At 46.4% G+C, this 16,221-nt stretch overlaps 1 protein-coding gene across 3 annotated transcripts in view; it reads left to right on the forward strand.

Moving 5' to 3' along the window:
• The first annotated feature begins 2,379 nt into the window (after window positions 1-2,379).
• LOC144121048 (neprilysin-1-like) overlaps window positions 2,380-16,221 on the forward strand; it is a 75,985-nt gene continuing 62,143 nt past the window's right edge. Inside the window, exon 1 of one of the 3 annotated variants that reach the window (XM_077653966.1) lies at window positions 2,380-2,630. The gene's annotated coding sequence lies outside the window, so the exon portion shown is untranslated. Of the gene's footprint in view, window positions 2,631-15,884; window positions 16,034-16,221 lie in introns of those variants that run through there. The other 2 variants (XM_077653964.1, XM_077653965.1) reach the window with 2 other exon arrangements.

Here is a 16,221-nt window from a genome sequence, read left to right on the forward strand (position 1 = left end):
CCGTGCTCCTGAGCTTCACCTACAGCGTGTGTTAAAGAAGCGGCGCCAAACATCTACGTCTTTTAGCAACGCGCCAGCTGCCAATCCATTCTAGGCGAAAGCAAATGAACGTTGGCATGATCAGTAGACTGTCATTATCTTGAGGCTATGAATCTTATCTAGTCCAAATGATACGAGATAAAGGCGCTGTGACATGCAAGAGGAGCGAAGAAGGACCGGATCCAAAAACCTTTGTTGTGGAAAAACGCGATTTTTTTATATTTCATATATTTAAAAAGAACACATCGGGAATCAGTTAATCATATTGTGACGAAGAAGACGACGAACTGCGCAGTGGCGCGGGCAGGAGCGCTCGCGCTAGGCCGGCAGCCATTAAATCATCTCATCTCCATCGATCATCGTGTCTCTTTCTTCGGCTGGCCGCCACGTAACATTTGGTGGAGGTGCTGGGTACCCTTCATCGCCATCCTGGTCCCGGAGCTTCGGCGTCCTGCGCCTGCCGTGGTCGTCGGCCGTGTGTGCCTGGTCCGCACCGCCCGGCTGTGCCCAGCCCGCCAGACCTGAACCGACCTCGCCGCTTACCCCAGCCCCGTCCACCGCCCCGACCACAAGACACGACGAACTGACCACGTTGCCGCGACCGGAATGACCCGACCGACCCGAGACGCTGCCCACACGTGAGGACATCGCCCCCCCTGCCTCTGCCGTTCGGTGCGTCCAGGGACCTCGGCCGTCGGCTCCTGGCAACCTGCGGCCCGGATGCTTCGTGGACCGGGACTCATTCGCCGATCGTCTCATTCACCGTGGCGGCAAGCCCTTCACCTCCTTCTTCTGTATCCAACCATTTTACAAGCCCATCGTCATCTGCAGCATTTCATCTTCAGTGCCGATCTTCTCGTTCGCGATCGGGGATCGGGACGATCGCTCGGTGGCCCCGAGTAGTGTGACGAAGAAGACGACGAACTGCGCAGTGGCGCGGGCAGGAGCGCTCGCGCTAGGCCGGCAGCCATTAAATCATCTCATCTCCATCGATCATCGTGTCTGTTTCTTCGGCTGGCCGCCACGTAACAATATTCTTCTCAATGGCTCAGTGACCATGGCATTTCGCCGAGGAAGTGGCATGGACACCCGCTCTTTGCCGCTGCCTTTCGAAGGCGGCCCAATGGGGAGACACTGTCGTTTGTTGTGCGATGTCATAACATGTTGACGTACTCCGCGTGGTTCATAACTAATCTGGACTCCATAGCCAACGTGCAGCTTTTGAACCTTGAACTTCTTATGTCAGTCCATCAGTACACCATTAGCAGGTTTATTCTTCGGCGGATGATAGGTGGAAAGCTGCAAACAGTCGTTCTGAAATCGGTGCGCGTTAACCAGAAAGAGGTTTATGAAATACCACTTAACAGCAGTGAGATTCGTCAAAAAATGCTGGCCTACCTCCAAGACGCGGCGTAACTCCTTATTCTATTCTCTGTAGCTAGAGTTAGCTTGCATTTTTTGATTAGTGGATCATTTTTGTGAGGTAAATTCTGTGCCACATGCTGACCACTGGTTCGCTTCCACGCTATCGCAATGACTGGCTTGTTCACTGCAACTTGTACTTCACTCATTTGTCTGTAGATTTGTACTTGAGCAGAGTTACCAGCAACGGCTTCGCAACCCACAACGTAGCAAGTCGGGCTCAGTGCACTTAGTAAAATAATACAGAAATAAACTCGCTGGAACACAAGCTGACGGAAGCAAGCTAGCAGTGCGGGTAAGGTGACTGGCGCGCGCTTGGAATGGAGGCATTGTTTTTAATAATCGCGACTGGTTATCTCTCTTGCTTCCTCTTTGCACAAGATTACATATTTGATATCGAGATGTCTGTATTAAAAACAAGTCTTAACTGAACTCCTACTTTTAGCAATTTGCATTACGAGAGAAATTTCGCGTGTGACAGCATTTGTCCAAAGACGTCAGTGCAGCTGTATATATATCTGATGATCGATGTAATGTTGCAATTCTTAAAACTGTTTTTAAACTATAACTTTACCGCAAAATTGACTTCACTCGTGACCACCTGTGTTACGACGACCTTTAAATTTATGATATACATGTATTTGCAATTCTGAGTTTGCTATCTTCATTTTTATTTCTTGCGTTTGCTGTGATCAAGAGAAAATGGATTGCGTTTGAAGTTTCAAAGTTCAACGAAAAAGTTTAACTCGGTACCGTTTAGAATGAGAACGAGTACTTGATCTATGATGTCTAAAGCACTTCGAGCCCCATGCGACAAAGTAGTGACACGTGTTAGAGATCAAGGCTGCGAAAAGCATAGTAGACGCATTTGGTTCTAGTTGATAAAAATGCGGCAATGATGGATGGTGTTTACGGTTTGTAGTTCATTGTCTTTCAGGATCATGCGGTTACTTTCCGTTCTTGGTTAAACAAAAAGAAGGTATGCAACAGCATAAAGTTCGTGATTTCTTTTCATTGTCAAGTACTTTACTACACCTGAAAGGGCGCCCGGACCTTCTCTTCACGCGCTCCCCGAAAGCTCAATACAAAAGTGGCGTCTCAGGCCAGGATACCGTCAAGCACTTTATACTGATCACGACCGGAACGTCTTCCATTTACGGGTTCACAGAGTAAGCATAGCATGACTCACTTTGTAACGTGACGTGGAAGGTATAGCTTCCGTGAGCGCTACACGGGCGGACCTCCTTGTGGAAAAGCAAATGTTCGCGATTTGGGGCTGCGTTGGATGTCTGACTTTATCTGTAAGCTGATGAGGCATATATATGACCAATAGGCCGTCAGTAAGAAGCCGACTGTACAAGGTATGCCGCATGAATCAGAAAAAGCCTCTGAATATCAAACGCGTTTTTCAGAGATAAAAAAAAGCGAATGGAAGTAAAGCTGATAGTAACTTGAAAAAAACCAGTCACAAAAGACAAGGGACAAGAGAAGGAGTGTACACGCCACAACGACTGGACTGTTGACAGTCCAGTCGTTGTGGCGTGTACACTCCTTCTCTTGTCCCTTGTCTTTTGTGACTGGTTTTTTTCAAGTTACTATGAACCAACTGGCCCGCATTTCAACCCTTCTAAAGCTGATACTTTCGGCGGCGTTTAGACTTCATAGGCATCGCGCACTAACGGTGTATTTGAGAAGTGAGCATGGTATCTAAGGCACGAATACTTTGTTTTAGAGCGACAACTGTTAACCGTCTGTTCCTGCGCTTCGAGAGCTCGTAGCAGTACTCGCGTGCTCTTAGCGTCTTCGTAGCCTTTGAAGACGTCTCTGCTGACACCTCACGGGAGGCCCGGCCTGAAAATTCCTCCCAGGTTGGCGGTCTCCGCTGTCAACACTGCCTTGAATTTTTTTGCGATATGTTTTAAGCAGCGTAACGTTTTATAATTGAAGCTCTTGTATCTCTACGCATCCCCGTACTTATTTTAATTGACTAATGCGATTACCATCAAATAAAAGTTACACTGCTGGCTATGTACATCCGATAACAATAATGATTCAGCTTCACTTTAGCACAATGTGCCAGTTTTATAGCCCCTCTCATTACCTCTGTTAGCCTAGCTCAGGTTTCTTAATCACCACGAGTGACTTCTTTTTTTAAACCCATATTTACTAGCGAACTTGAAAGCACTGACACTGCAGAGAACAAAGCAGGGCGCCTGCTAGCGGTGTACTCTAGTATGTAGTGTATGCGTCTGCAAGTTCGCTATGAATATGAATATGAATATGGCTCAGTGGTTAGGGCGCTCGGCTACTAATCCGGAGTTCCAGGCTTGGAACCCGACCGCGGCGGCTGCGTTCTTATGGAGACAAAACGCTAAGGCGCCCGTGTGCTGTGCGATGTCAGTGCACGTTAAAGATCCCCAGATGGTGGAAATTATTCCGGAGCCCTCCACTACGGCACCTCTCTCTTCCTTTCTTCTTTCACTCCCTCCTTTATCCCTTCCCTTACGGCGCGGTTCAGGTGTCCGACGATATATCAGACAGACACTGCGCCATTTCCTTCCCCCAAAAAAACAACTATTAATATTATTAAGTCGTTAACCATTCGCCGAGCTTGATGCGTGAATGTTGTTTCTTTCTCACCCCGCCTCCTTATCTTCCTACCATTCTTGGTGCCATCTTCACACTGATGCCTGAACCTTGCTCCCCTGCGAGCTGGAGTCGTTAGCGTACCTGAATGTCTTCTTTCTACTCCTCTCCTTCCCACTACACTAATTCCCTCACACAGGCGTCTGGCCGCGTGTACTGTTACTTTAGCGGTTGGTGCACCACCGTCGGCATGTCTCCCACTCGCAGTTGCATGGCAGAGGCCGCTTCGAGAGCAGGACGCTCGGTGATCCTGCCTCGCTTCCCCCTGTCCGTTCGGGCATCAAAAGGGTCGTGGGTTTCGGCGGCGTCCATTCCCCAAGAGTTCCAGGACTGTCTTAATGTGAAAGCATTTTAGCCCCATTAGGCGAAATTCTGTCGGCGACCGGCGTTGTTGTTGAGGCCGACAGATAGTCCCAAAAAGATGACGTCATCACGCCGTCGATAGAGGGCACATACACATAGGCTGACGTCATGGCACACCGACGCGGGTCACGGGCGATCCCACACCGGATCCGACTCGTAGGAGAGGCCGGCAGGTGAGAAGAAAAACTGGCGGAAACGTAGTGACGTCGTCTGGTGGATATCTCTGAGTCGGAGCCAAGATAGGATCACCCGCGCGCAAAGCACTCTCGCCACGGTCTTTCATCTATGCAGCTGCAGCGCGCTTGGTCCTGAAGGGTTGTTGCTGAGGGTCTCTTCAGACGAGACGCCATCTGCTTCTCCTGTAGAGCGCTTGGCCTTGACTACGCTCTAAACATGAATACGCCTTTATAGATGTAAAAAGAGAGTAAGCTGCTCTTTAGCGCACTCCCTTTTAGGGGCAGGGTATGCTGCCCCAGTTGCGGAGTAGATTTCGATCATTAACTATACGGAACGCTTATTCTTGGCGGCACAGGTATATTCCCACTGTAAAGCATAGATAACGTGATGCATTTAGCAATGGGGGGGGGGGGGGGGGAGAGAAGTTTTTAAACGCGGCACCGGAGGGCTTGAAGTTAGCAAATACAGTAGCTTGAAACCTCGGTTGAAATCTTCGTAACGGCTAGAACTGTACATGTTTTGAACAGAGATAATTTTTTCTTTGCCAACCGTAACCATTCCGTATTTTTAGTGTTGGAAGTCTACCCCAAGGCTCGAGAAGACAACTTACTCTCTTTTTACACCTTTTTCTGTAGAGTGTAGAGTCATTGTGAGTAACTCGATGTTCTGAACGTGTGCCGGTCTTCCCGCGCAACAAACCACGCCGACGAACTTCATCGCGCAAGGAAATTTAATGAAAGAAACTCGGCCACGCAAAAACTTATGGTTTCGCCTTCCCACACTTAAGCAGTCTCGAGTGTCTCTGCCGAATTATTTGGCTATGCTTCCCACTTTTTTCCTTTCTTGCACTGCTACTCTGCCTCCGAAACCTAGCTACGTGGCGTTCCACAAGCCGTTTCTTCATATTTGTTCTGCTTACAACACGGGAGCGAGGGCTGCGAAAGTGCACAAATTATATAGCACATATTGTGTTCGCCTCAGACACTTCAAGACGACAAAAACTACTACGTATTGCTCGGTAGCATTCTCCTATGGAACTCGCGCTCTAAAATATGCGCGGATGCGCGACTTCCCACCAGCTTCCAAACTATTCCTCGTTTCATTTTCTAACAAATGTTGCTGGGAAAATAGTAAAATGTTGTAGGCAAAATCTGCCGGATAAAAAGTTGTTTACCGCCTCTCTGCCTTTGAACTGGTGCGAGACTTTCGTTTTGGTCTTTCGAACAACCAAGATTAGGGGCACGAGACGAACCGTATGCTAATAATTGCTAATTGGGGCTATTACTGATTGCTCATACTTAGCAGCGAAATAAAATTTTGATAAATTAGCTTTTTGAATTTCGCGTAAGTTATTGATTGTTGCTGAAGTTCTCTCATAATTTGGGCTTTGAAGGGTTAAAATACATACATTTCATTTAGTTCCATGATATAGCATTTCGATAAATGCGAGCGTTAGGTCGAAGAAACATTCATTATGGCTCTGAGTGCAGATTTTTGCAATTTATGGAGTAGTGTGATGGCAGTGCTGCTCCACACTAAATGACAGTCCTCTCGCAATAAAGAACCGAAATTTTCTTTCCTCCAAAGAGTTTTTTGCACTGTTTTTGGCAATGAACTTGTAGCAACCACAAAATATTTTGTCGCATTCTGTGTCCTTTTCTTTTTGCGATAGAACTACCAAAAGTACTGCAGAAAAATAACACACTGCTACCGAAAAAATATTTCGTTGCGACATAACGACCAATAATTTTCTCGTATTTCAGGCCAGATTATGGCGTTTTTTTTCGACCTGAGATGTTAATAATCGATGCAAAGAGAGCGTGATACGCAAAAATCCTTGGATCTTTAGATTTGAAGAACTCGTTGTGTCTTCGTTGCACTCAAATTCACATGCTAGCTGTCGCGTTTTCACGACAGTTTCTGAACTGAATGGTTTGGGCCAAGCAGGAGCCTTCTCCGGATCCTGCATGAAAACTCCTTACAGGAATTCATTTAGTGTGCAGTGAACCGAAATTATACTTTTATAACACGTGCGCGAACTAGAAAAAAAAAACTACGTCAGTGCAAAATTCATATATGTGATCGCGTACCGTTCTTACCAACAATATATTTATTAATTTTTGCATCTAGCTACAGTAAGGATCAACTGCTTTCACAAGTGCATCTGGCCTTTTTAGTTTAGCTATTTGAAGGCAGCATATGCTGCCAAACACGCCTTAAACATCAAGCTGGCAAAAACTGACGTCAGCACTGACCCCTAAGGTCCTTGATCTAGCACCCTCAATGATGTTTCCCGAGCTGACAAGACGTCAGAATTAATTTCACTGAACAAAATGACGTCTTCTGAGACTACGGTGTCCAATCTTTTCTGCCTTCTAACTATACCTGCTCATAGACATTTCTTTGAAAGAAAAAAAAAGACCTGAAGTGTTGGTTCTACTAGTTAGTGACAAGGCGTCAGTCATGAGCGATGCTTTTCACCTTTACCAAAAATGTCAGGTTGTAAAAGTGTGAAATAGAGACATGTTCTTCTATATACAGTCATCACCATCATCATCTGCCTAACTATACCCACTACAGGGCAAAAGCCTTTCCCATGTCTTTGCTTTTACCCTGTCCTTTGCCAGCTGCACCCACCCTATGCATTCAAACATCCTAATCTCATTCACCCACCTAACCTTCTGCCACCCCCTGCTACGCTTGCTTTCTCCTGGGACCCACTCCGTTGCCCTACAAAACCAGCGGTTATCTTGCCTTCGCATTACATGCCATGTCCAAGCCCATTTCTTCCTCTTGATTTCGATTAGGATGCCAATATCCCGCGTTTGTTCCCTCACCCGCTCTGCCCGCTTCCGGTCTGAACGTTACACCTATCATTTTTTTTTTCCATGGCTCGCTGCGTTGTCCTTAACTCGAGCTGAACACTATTCGTTATCATCCACGTTTCTGCCCTGTAGGTGACTACCGGTAAGATACTGCTGTTGTACACTTTTCTATTGAGGGATATTGGTAAACTACCATTCATGATCAGAGATAACCTGCGACATGCGCTCCACCCCATTCTTTTCCTTCTAGTTACTTCCCTCTCATGATCCGGATCACCTGTCACTACCTGCCAAAAGTAGACATATTCCTTTACCACTAACAGCAGCTCGCTGCCAATTGTGGACTGCTTTTTATTGCTAGACTGTTGAACATTACTTTCGTTTACTGCATGTTAATTTTTTAGACCCACCGTTCTACTCTGCCTAACTCATTGATCATGATTTACAGTTCAGCTCCAGAGTGGCTCAGCACGGCAATGTCATCAGCGAACCACAGATTATTTGGGTACTCTCCATTAACTCTTTTCCACAACTGTTCCCAATTCACGCCTCGGAATACCTCCTGTAAACAGGAGGTGAATAGCATTGGCGATATCGTGTCTCCTAGGCTGGCTGCCTTACTTATTGGAATTTTATTGCTGACTTTATGAAGGACTATGGTAGCGGTGCAGTTTCTATAAACATATCTTCCAGTATTTTGACATATTTTGACTCTTCTGCATCCTGATTCCGCAATGCCTGTATGACTGCTGAGGTTTCCACTTAGTCAAATGCTTTCTCGTAATAAATGACGGCTATAAATAGGGGTTGGTGTAGAGGGACAGACACTTAGTCCCCTACAAATTAACGGAGCGCGATGCAGACGATGCGAACAGGCCAGGAGCCAGGAATAGACTATCTTTATTCGACTCCGTACGTGGCCCCACGTAGCCAGCGCGAGCGCATGACACGAACCGCGGTGCAGCACTGATGACGATGACAGTGCTGCTAGAGTTTGTTATATTCTGCGTATTTCTCTATCACCTGATTGACAGTGTGAATATGATCTATTGTAGAATATCCTTTACGAAAGCCTGCCTGATCATTTGGTTGATCAGTCTAAGGTGATAAGTCTAAGGTTGCCCTGACTCTGTTAGCAATTACCTTAGTAAATACCTCGCAGGCAACGGCAAGCAAGCTGATCGGTCTGTAATTTTTCAAGTCTTTGGCGTCTCCTTTATTATGAATTAAGACAATGTTCGCGTTCTTCTGAGCTTCTGGTACGGTCGAGGTCATAAGGCATTGCGTATACAGGGTGGCTAGTTGTTCAAGCACCATCCCCCCCTCCGTCCATCCGTCCTTCAACAGATCTGCTGTTACCTGATCCTCACGAGCTGCTTTTCCTCTCTGCGTTGCTCCGAATGCTTTCTTTACTTCCTCTTTTGTTACTGGCGGGATGACGTATTGCTGTGCGCTACTGTCTTTCTCATTAACGTTCTGACTACATTGGCTACTGCATAGATTTGGGTAGAACTCTTCGTTTGCTTTAACTATCTTATCCATATTGCTAATGACATTGGCCTCCTTGTCACTTAACGCATTCATCTGGTTTTCACCTGTGCCTAGCTTCCTTTTCAGTGCTTTTAGGCCACCTCTGTTCTTTAGAGCATGCTCGATTCTTTCCACATTAAACTTCATGATGTCGGCTAAACTTGCGCTTATTTATTAACTTCGATAGCTCTGCTAGTTCTATTCTCTCTGTAGGTTTAGACGCCCCCACGATTTGGCGTTTCTCAATCAGATCTTTCGTCTCGTGAGATAACTTGCCGGTGCCCCATCGAACCGTCCTACCGCCTACTTCTACTGCGCTCTCCGTAGTGATGGCTGTCAGAATATCGCTCACTGTATGAACATTAAGATCGCCTTCCTCAGTTAAAGCCTAATATCTGTTCTGCAGCGATATCCTGAATTCCTCTATTTTCCCTCTTACCTCTAACTCGTCAATGGACTTCCTCTCCACTAGCTTCTTCCGTTCCCTCTTCAAGTCTAAGCTAATTCGACACTTTACGATTCTGTGGTCCGAGGACGTCCCCATCCTAAACGACACAATCTGTTACCTTGAATGCAATACCGCCACAAGGGAGCTCAGCTGCATAGGAAAATTGATGCTTCAGTTTCACTTTGAGGTTCGTACACCTTCGGTACAGCTCGCAGTTAGCTCACTTGCTATATTTTAATGCATTCTGTAAGTATAACACCGCACATTTTTTCATTGGCTAGCGATAACCGACAAGTGAAATAAATTTAAAGAACCCAGCACTGAAACCAAATGAAGCATAGGGGAATGATTTGCTTTTGTAAATTTTGGTCCCGATAAATAGAAAATTAGTAGTACAATAATTTTTCACCCTAGAAGTAATTGATTATTAAGCAGCCGGAAAACATCCACAGGCTACCAAAGGACTTCGAACTCTACTGCGGCTTGTCATAAAAACGAGCCCTATACTAGAGAAAGAAAGCGGCTTCCTTTCCCCTGGAATTAGAAACATGCAGCTGCATATTTGGTACAGTGACGTGCGAAATGAACGCAGGGTCATTGAAATTTGTCCTGCGAGCTCCGAGTTGGCATGCCGCCTGAAGCAAAATATAGCACAGCTCCTTGGCGAAAAGGTCAAGTCCGGTTCACTGCACGATGTCGTTCCTCCTTCGGCAGCTCACCTACTCCCATACATTAGGGTTTGAAAGTGCGGGAAAAAAACACAAAAGGTTAAAACGTGTGAATAAATATCAAAGGAAGAGCAATGCATCTGATAACAGAACGAAATGCTGCGCTCCGCATTCCATATTCATAGTGGGCTTGAAGACGCACTTCATCTTGGTCTGCGGACACCCGCATTTATTAAAAGGAAAAACTTGGTATTATTGAAACACCTGACGACGGAAAACCTTGCTCGGTATGGATAGTGTACTTTTTTTGTAGCATTGTCTCTAGTGCCGTCTGACGGCGCGCCAAGGACTGTCTCTAGGGTGCCGTCGTACGGCGCTTTTATTCAACTTTCGAATGCCTCTTGGAAGTGCAGCAACAGCGTACTGCAGCACAATGCCACGGCGCCGGTGCTACGCATTCTGACACTGTACAGGCGCAGGATCCCGGCTCTTGCGTTTTCGCGCTGCTCTCATTCAGCTATAGGTGCTCGTATAGCTCTCGCCCCGCTGAGAGTTGAGAAGTGCGGACGACCTCAGCAAAAGCACATGCTAGATTAATGAACCTTTATTTACGGGAATTCAGCCTCCTTACTTGCGACCAACTTTTTCCACCAGAGACATGCAATAAACGGTCAGGAATAGGCAGTCAGTTTGCTTGCAGAATGCCCTATCTGACTCTGCTCATAACACACTCTCTGCATGAGCACTGGTGCCTTGCATTCTGCAGCACAGTACTGCGTATTTCGTACATGTCTATATGTTGCGTTGTCCTTTTGGTTTTTCCGCTCGAAGCTACAGCTGCAGGCGGATATAATTACCGCATCTCTTGTTTTGTTCGTTTTTTCGCACCTCCGCTTTTGACGATACTGCAGCTACAGAACGTTCAATAGGAACCGAGCGCTGACTACCATCTATAGTAAAACTGCACTCTTTTCGAACTCAACGAATTTTAGGTGGGTGAATGGCTTCGAAAAGATAGAACATATAAAAAAGCAAAGTCCAATGGCCATATGCGTCGTTGGGTCACGCCAGCCGTGCGTGCGTGCGCACGCGTGTGTGTGTGCGCGCGTGTGTATGCGTGCGTGCGTGCGTGCGGAAACAGAGCAGAGTCCGAACGCTAGATAAAGGCGCGCCACCCCCGAAAGAATGCGAGACGACTCCGGTCATGGCCGGGCTCCTGTCGGAAGGAGGCCAATGCTCCCGTGGAGAGCATGCACGGTTTCGGAATCCTACCGACGCGACCTTGTTTTCTTTCAATGGCGAAGGAATACGCAAGAGCGTTGAGAGGAACGCGTTGCCACCAAGTGTCAATTAAGCGAGGAGGCATCCGCGGGGCTTGCGTAGTGGGGTGGAGGTAGTGCCATAACGAGAGGCTGCACCTCTGGAAGCTCTGGAAGCTGCCACATGCAAAAAAAAGACCCGGGTTCGAACCCGACCGTGGCGGCTGCGTTTTTATGGAGGAAAAACGCTAAGGCGCCCGTGTGCTGTGCGATGTTAGTGCACGTTAAAGATCCCCAGGTGGTCGAAATTATTCCGGAGCCCTCCACTACGGCACCCCTTTCTTCCTTTCTTCTTTCACTCCCTCCCTTATCCCTTCCCTTACGGCGCGGTTCAGGTGTCGAACGATATATGAGACAGATACTGCGCCATTTCCTTTACCCAAAAAACCAATTAAAATTAAATTAGAAAATAGAAAAAATAAAAGTGAATTAGGGACGGGAAGGGATGAAAAGAAGAGTCGACGGCGACACTGCTCCAGAAAAAAGGACAGAGATAAAAACAAGCAAGCAGCACCACCAAGAATAGGGATTTTAAAAGAGGGAGACGTCAATGGTAAAGGAAATAGTGCCCGTGTACGCTGCACGGTAATCGAAACTTGACTTGAGAAACTGTCTGTCTTTCGCGCACACTCCACCGGACGGTACCATAGCGCGCTGTTGGGGCTCCGTTGGACGGCGCTCTAATGGTCACTAAAACGCCGTGAAACGCCACTCCAGAAACAGCGTTTTGTAGCGATAGCTACATTACAGTAGCATTTCGAGCCTTCAGCGTGGCTGCACCACCACCCTGTGGCAGCGCCGCCACTCTGTCAAGTGGTTGGTCACGTGATGCGGAGCAGCTGCCGGCGGCGCGGCGCCATGGCTAATCACATGGTTCGTCACGTGGTTGGTCACGTGACCAAGTTCCACTCAGCCAGCTGTAGCTATCGCGTCATTCCAGGTTTAACCAGAGCTAATTAAAGCAACGCCATTTTTTTTTAGTGCAAATGGTCTATTTCATTAGCGATTCTGAAAAAGGCGAGATTTCTCTGAAGCCTCTCAGATACTTGCAGAAATAAGGTAAATATTGCCGCGACGAGGTTCGAACCCGCGGCGGCGCGAACAGAGCAGCTTCGCTGGCCACTGCGCGAGAGCACTATGCCATCGCCGCAGCCGATCACGCCTCGTGCTAAACTACCGCACTATCGAGCTGTGAATTGGAGGTTGTCGTCTTGAACTTTCATCTGTGCGCAAAAGTCACGAAAGGAAAAGAAACGCTCATAACTGGCTCCCTGGGTCAGTGGACACCTCGATCGCGCTTTCAGGTACGTGGTTGTGATGTCCACCTGCAAAAACCTGCTTTCGCACAATATTTCGTGCTTAGCAATGCTAAATTGCCATATTTTTTTTTGGATAAGCTGCAGAAATGTAAGCGGATTGCTGGATCATACTTAGCGTGGGACTTCGTGTAATGGGGATCACAAGAAGTGATCATAGGCGCTTTTCACAAAGCAAACAAAAATGTGACACTGGAGATGGTCAACTGCAATAGGAAGAATTACGTTCCGTACTTTCGTTTAATTTTTATCTCTGCTAAGGATTTATAAACAGTCATTAGCATGAAGCAGGTATTCGGTATGCGCTGCCGCGGTCTTTTACTTTTATATGTGATTTTAAATTGAAGGGGAGCACCAGTCAGATAACAGGCACTCAACACGGTTTAGTGGCTTGATTCGTTCGTCTTATAAACAAATAATTTTCACAGTTCTGTTCTAGTCTCATCTTTATTTCCGGCCTGACAATCCCTTGTACAGTATCTTAAATTTGAATTGATGCGACTTTGACATTCGGCGCTAAGCGATGCTTTACGGTTATCGAATAAGTACTATAAGGTAACGACGTACGAATTGTCATAGTTAAATGGTTTCCAAAAGTCTGACATCCCAATGCTCACGACAAATAAATTCCTGTATTCGGATCCCGTAACGCGTCTGTAATAAACAGGCAGTTGGACAAACCACATCTGCAGAAAGGTGCATCATAATTTGAGAGCACATGAGCTTAACTCCGATAAGGACAACAGTCGATATAGGAGCCCGGTTATAGTAGTGAAAGCGAAATGGCCCTGCAAATCCTACTCCGATTACGTAAAACAAGTGTGGTGAGCATATCGAATGACATAGCTAAAATGGAGTACGAACACAGTTATGTTAGTTGCGTGCTTTTTGTTACGATCTCCTCTTTTCTGGAAAATTCACGTCGAGGCTTAGTGCCTTGATGTGTGGTCACGCTCTTCTCATAACGACATCGTAAAGCGTACACCGCCTTAGGTCAATTGGCCTCGCCAGTACCGGAGTATAGTCAGTTCCACGATCTAGGCCGAGTTGAACTGAATTTGAATTGATTTCAAACGAGCGCACAAGTCTGAAGAACATAAGAAAAAAATGGTTGCGGCTTAACTGTGGCTAAGCCTGGATATACAAGCGAAAGCTTTGCGAGTGCACTGCACGCAGGCTCCTAGGCGTTCTCCGCCATGGCGTCTGTGCTCGCACGGCCCGGCGCGCCAGCATCGCTCTTCCCCAGTCTCTGACGTTAGCTTCGCGCGCTTGACATTCCGGACCCCTCCCCCAGTGAAGGAGCTCGCCGGGCGATATCCTCGGGGTGGTCAGACGTCGCTCTCCGACGACGCCTCAAACACTCCCTCTCCCGCGCTACGCTCAGAGAAGACGGCCCGGCCTCGCTCTCATGCATGGACAAGCTCGTGCTGACTCGGCCAGTGCGGCTCTCCTCTTAGCCAGGCACGCGGCGAATCACGTAGTCAGGCGGCGGCCCAGCTGCGGAGAGCGCATGCGCCAAGCCGGAGGAGGTGACGCAGCTCCGGTCAAATGAAGGTCAAACTGCAGGCCACGGCGAAATCGGCGCCGCTAGGCCAGTAAAGCTTTCGGTTTAAAAGCCAAAGTAGAATGCCTTGACCTGATTTCCATTTCTTTAGTTATATTTGAAAAAGCAGTGCAGAACGCAGCATGTATGCAGTACTTAAGATATTAAAGGGTGGTCACAAAAAAGGAGGTTAAAAAACACAAAAGCAGTTCTATAGCAACAATAGTGATTATACACTAATACATGTGATTTTACCGAAAAAAAAACTATTGGCTATTTCAGAATAACCTTATATCAACAAAATACCTTGAGTACATAAGAAAATTACGTGGAATGCTTTAAAGAACAAACTGGTAAATTTTGTTTCGTGACACCAAAGTTATTCAGAGCAGCCGGAAAAACACCACAACTAAGCTCTTCAAAGCCTTAATTTGTGCGTGGATGTGGGACGGGCCAGTGTTCGTGGAATCATGTTGAGTAGTTTACAAGATATTTGTGTAAGTCAGCACTACCTGTTAGAAATTCGGCGTTTTCTTTCGTGCGTGATATGAACGACATAAATATACGAAATTAACATATATTATGTACTTCCATGGTGTCGTATCCTGAGTAATAACTCTTAGTGCAAATTTCTGCAATTTGAGAGGCTAAATTTTGAAGGTAATGATACGGTTTCCCCATAATAAATGACAGCAGTTAAACGATGCGAAGAGAACGTCATATATAAAAATCCTTGGCTTTTTGAATGTCAAGAATGCCATGTGTCTTCTTTGCTCTGACATGCACATGTCGGCTCTCTCAGTTTGCACGGCAGGTTGTGAATTGAATGGTATTGGGCCAAATAGGTGGCGAAGCCATAAATGTATATGCCATGTGGTAGTACTCTCACCAAGACGGTTTTTTGCTTTCTTTCGTTTATCGCCACAACGGGGAGCAATATCTTTCATAAGCGAACCTATTCTTTTTAGTTACCTATCGAAAGCAGCATAAGGTGCTAAACGTGTCCTAAACGTTAAGCTGGGAAACGCCGACGTCATGTTTTCCTATATTGATTTTTCGACAAGATATTGAAATTCTGCTCCACATACTGAAATTTCAAGTAGTGTCTCTCCTGTATTTGCAATGTACATTGAGTGAACTTCACGCTGCCCTACGTTGTTGTGGTCACTTGGGCCCAGTCAAACTGCCTCGAGCAGCTTTTTGCCCAAGAGCTCCTTCCATGTATATGGTAAAATAAAGGAATAGAATTGAATTGAATTGAACACGCACCTCCCGCGTCTTGATTTGACTCCTCAGAGAATGGCTTTGCAGCTGACGCTACATTACATTAATTTTATTGAAGTAAAAGGTATGTTCCGAGGCAGCGACGTCTACTGCCTTATGCTTTATAACAATGGCATCTGTTTACAGGCATCCCATGCAATAAAATGTCAAATGATGCTGCCGCTAGTTCGTGACAGGGCGGCATGCATTGATAGATGATGTTTTTATATGTTCGGCAGCCCGACCTTTTTTGTGCTCTTAGAAAAAAGAACTAAAAGCAACGACGAGGCAAGAGTATAAAGTTCGAATATTTTCTTCCGCTTACAATCTATTATGTCATTGCGCCACCGCGTCCCAGGAACTAAGCTGCGTACATTTACCTGCGCGAAAATCGAAGCTTAAGTTGCCCCTAGTGAGAAATAATCGACACAGCTAGCAGCTATAGCACACTTTGGTTCAGTGTGGATCTATTGTGTAAGTATAGAACGGATCATTTTAATTTTTCCATTGGGTTTCTCTGTGCTTAAAAGCAACTAACATGTGTGCTCGGGAAAAAGCTTTCATGCTTCATGCGCATTTTTGTACGGTGATGATTGTTATGGCCAATTGTATTTGTACTGTTTACATGTATTTTGTAACCGCTGCTGTTGCGCCCAGTGGGG

This window comes from Amblyomma americanum, chromosome 2, assembly GCF_052857255.1.
Source record: "Amblyomma americanum isolate KBUSLIRL-KWMA chromosome 2, ASM5285725v1, whole genome shotgun sequence".
Classification (NCBI taxonomy): domain Eukaryota; kingdom Metazoa; phylum Arthropoda; class Arachnida; order Ixodida; family Ixodidae; genus Amblyomma; species Amblyomma americanum.